This window comes from Cornus florida, unplaced genomic scaffold (genome assembly GCF_030987335.1).
Source record: "Cornus florida cultivar Cherokee Brave unplaced genomic scaffold, ASM3098733v1 CherokeeBrave_3.0.0_Hap2_Chr06, whole genome shotgun sequence".
Classification (NCBI taxonomy): Eukaryota; Viridiplantae; Streptophyta; class Magnoliopsida; order Cornales; family Cornaceae; genus Cornus; species Cornus florida.
In genome coordinates this window covers 34823759-34827380 of record NW_026775576.1, presented here as the reverse complement: position 1 = coordinate 34827380, position 3622 = coordinate 34823759, and the positions used below count along the sequence as shown (strand labels likewise).

The window sequence follows — 3622 nt, the reverse complement described above, 5'->3', positions numbered from 1 at the left end:
GGCCTGACCCTAGCGATCATATGAACATGATCCTTACAAGCCTAAAAAAATAATAAGTTCAAAACTTATGCAAAATCAATAAGTTAAACTAAACTTATACATTTCAAATAATGTCTAGGAATCAATTTACATGCATAAGTAAGGTTGAATCTACACAAACCATGTTTTAGAATTCAAGTCTAAATAGCATATGACGTGTCAAGTCTCCATTATGCAATTTATACACAAAGCAAGAATATTTTACAACAATTGAACCACATTACCATCCTAAGCCACAAGTACTAAATAAGCTACAATTTAGTAACAAGCTCTTAAGGTAAGCAATTGTAATATTCTAACAAGCTATATACCTACAGAAGATATATTTAAACGAGCTATTCAAGACAATGATATCACCTATCATGCTAAGTCAAATTACCATCTTTAGAGGCAACAAGTACTAATTCTACAACAAGTTAGTAGCATGCTCACAAGGTAATTAAACGGACTACATTTCAAGGAATTATCAACCTATTACATCCAATATCAATTTAAGTGACTAATACACTTAAAATAAATTAATTAAGCTAATTAATTAATTTTTCTCTAGATTTTCAAACATATCCAAATATCCTCAATTTAACATATGTTAAAGAATTCACTAAGGCCTACTTTAATATCACATTACAAGTTGATTTCATGCTTGATACAACTATGTGAATTAATCTTTTACAAAAGATAAATATTAAATAAGTTTTGCAATTCTTATTCAAATGTCTCAAATTTAATATATGTCACATAACTCACCAAGGCCTAATTTACTAGCATGCCACAATTTAATTCTAAACTATTTACCATCATTAGAATTACATCCTAAACAAAGAAAATAAAAAAATTAAATTCTAAAAACTTGAACAAGGCATGCTCACAAGTTGTATATGCTTATAAAACAATGAATACAGCAATAATATAAACCTAAGACATCCCCTACCTCAATTTGAGATGAAAATCTCAAAAGCCCACCGAAATGAAACCGCTCCGAATCCGATGAAACTCCTAGGTTTTGTCGGAGACAACACGATCTACATGAACTCCCAAGAAGCCCCATCAAAATCACAACTTGACTTCAAACCTGAACTCAAGAAATGGTCAGAAATGAATTCTAATATGGGGGAAAGGTAGAGCACGTCGAAGGGAACGATAAACGTTAAGGCCGAAGAGTTTTCACTAAGGAAATCAAGTGGAGGAGAAGAAAGAATGAAGGCAACCCCTTGGGCACCCATGGCTGCCGGCTAAGAGGGTGAAGAAGATGATGGAAATCTGACTTTTTTACTTAAGACCCCCTATTTATAAAAAATATCAAAAAGTGCCTCGAAAGGGCCTTGTCGGGTCCAGAAAAGTGAAATCTGAGCAGAAGCTCTCAAATGGTGAAACTCTATAAATGAAAAAGATTCTAAATGGGAAAATATAAACAACAGAAGAAACAGCGTCAAAAACTGAGTCCCGAGTAGAGAGACATGCCCTAAACAAGTTCGGCAGCAACCGGGTCCAAAAACCTTGAAATTAGAGAAAAATGACCAGAAAGAAATTCTATGAGTACACGACTCGACAAAATGTGAAAATGAATCCCGTACGAGGATCCAGGCTCCAAACAAGGCATTTAGCAATAACTTTCATTAATTGCACAATTGCCCCTCAAAAAAGTGAAAACTGCACTAATGACCCAGAATGAAAATATATTCCAAAAATATTTTCTTAGATACCCTTGAAATAAAATATCTTCAAAAGATATTTATAAAAAACACCCCAAGAAATGAAAAAGATTCTAAAGAATTTTGCATCTATGCCTCTATGGACACCGGGAGCAACCAGAGTACTTTTCTGCAAAAGTAAAGATACGTATTTTGTGGAACCTACCTAGGATGAAGATATGTGAAGTCAAAAACCAACTCCGAACACAAGGAGTGAGGTTATGCCAACCAAATGACAAACGGGGAAAAGACAAAATAGGGAAGAAGACAAAACAGGGAAAATGACAAAAAGTGAGTAGTGTCGAAAAACGAAAAATGTGGAAATGACTCGATCCTCAAAGGAAGTTGTCAATCCAAAGAAAAGAGTTTGAAAAACCATTTCCGAGCACTCGAGATGACACTAAGCGACGAGAAACTGAACTCAGAAAAGAAATTTCAACGAAAAAAAATTCATCCGTGAAATTCTGAGGAAAAAGAAAAGGAAGGAAATGACCGAGTCATTACATAAAAAGCTCAAAAATAAAATAAAAAAAATTTCAAAGCAAAGCAAGGCAAAGAAAAAAAAAATAAAAAATCATTTGAAGTTGTTTAAGGACCTTTTGTGAGCTTCTCTAAACTCTATCTCTAGTTAAATCGTGAGTCCGCGTGGAGGCAAGTCTTTACTTTCATAGATAAATCGTGAGCTTGCGTGGAGGCAATTTAATTTTTTTTTGCATATTGTTCAAAGTATGAGAGCATGGGATCATTGTATGTGGAGGATTGTTGATTATTGATTTGTTACGAAGTTGAAGTGATTGCTACTTGCTTGTTGCTTGTTTGTGTTTTGTTTGTGCATGCATGGTCGTAGGTCGTTAAATCCTATTCTTTTTCCACTTAATTTGAATCTTAAATCCATTGCTCCTAATTCTAAGGGAAGGGGTAATTCTAGTCATTCCATTTCATCAATGGAAGACATCAATGAGGACCGTGTGGAGGACCTTGGTCACATAGACCAACAAGGCATCCTTCACTCTAATGTGCATCATGACAACATTCAAGTAACATTAGGCATGCCAAGACCTTTCATTCCACCACAACAACAAGGCCAAGTTCCATTGGGAATGCTTCGGCCAATTTTTGCTCCACAAACTCCCATTATTCAAGGCAATCAAGGTGCTTATGTAGCACCTCCAATTGTGAATCCTCCTCTTGATTTGCGTGATCATTATGTTACAAATGAATATAATGCACCTACATGCATTCAATTGCCACCATTTAGAGCACATCACTATGAAATTAAACTGCAAACTATTCAAATGCTTCCTAACTATCATGGACTTCCAAGTGAAGAACCTTACAAGCATTTGGATGAGTTTCTTAAAGTATACTCCACCGTGAAATACACGGACATGCCGGAAGATGTTTTGAGATTAAAACTTTTTCCTTTCATCCTTAAAGATAAGGCAAAATTTTGGTTCAACAATCTTAGGCCTTTTTCGATAACTTCTTAGGCGGAAATGTAACAAGAGTTCTTGAAAAAGTATTATCTGGTTTCAAAGACTAATGCAATGAGAATTTCAATTAGAGAATTTTGTCAGGGGGATGGGGAATTATTTCATGAGGCATGGGAAAAATTCAACGATTTGCTTAAGAAGTGTCCACATCATGACATACCTAAGTGGCAATTAGTTCAATACTTCTTTGAAAGTTTACCGGATAATCACAAGGGTATGGTTGATGCATCTATGGGTGGTTCTTATCTTGATAAGCATGAAAAAGATGTTTGGCGTCTTTATAAAAACACGAGTGAAAATTCAATGTATCAATCTTTGTCATCTAAAAATGGTAAAAATTTAGGTGGAAGGAAGAATGTTAGCTTGTATCAAGTTGACAATTCCAATGACACAGCCGCC

The 3622-nt window shown here is 35.0% G+C and overlaps 1 non-coding gene across 1 annotated transcript; it reads right to left on the bottom strand.

The window, feature by feature from the left end:
- Window positions 1-3274: 3274 nt before the first annotated feature.
- LOC132315338 (small nucleolar RNA R71) lies at window positions 3275-3381 on the bottom strand. Its single transcript, XR_009483624.1, has one exon. It is a non-coding gene; the product is annotated as a small nucleolar RNA R71 (small nucleolar RNA).
- Between the last annotated feature and the right edge of the window lie 241 nt (window positions 3382-3622).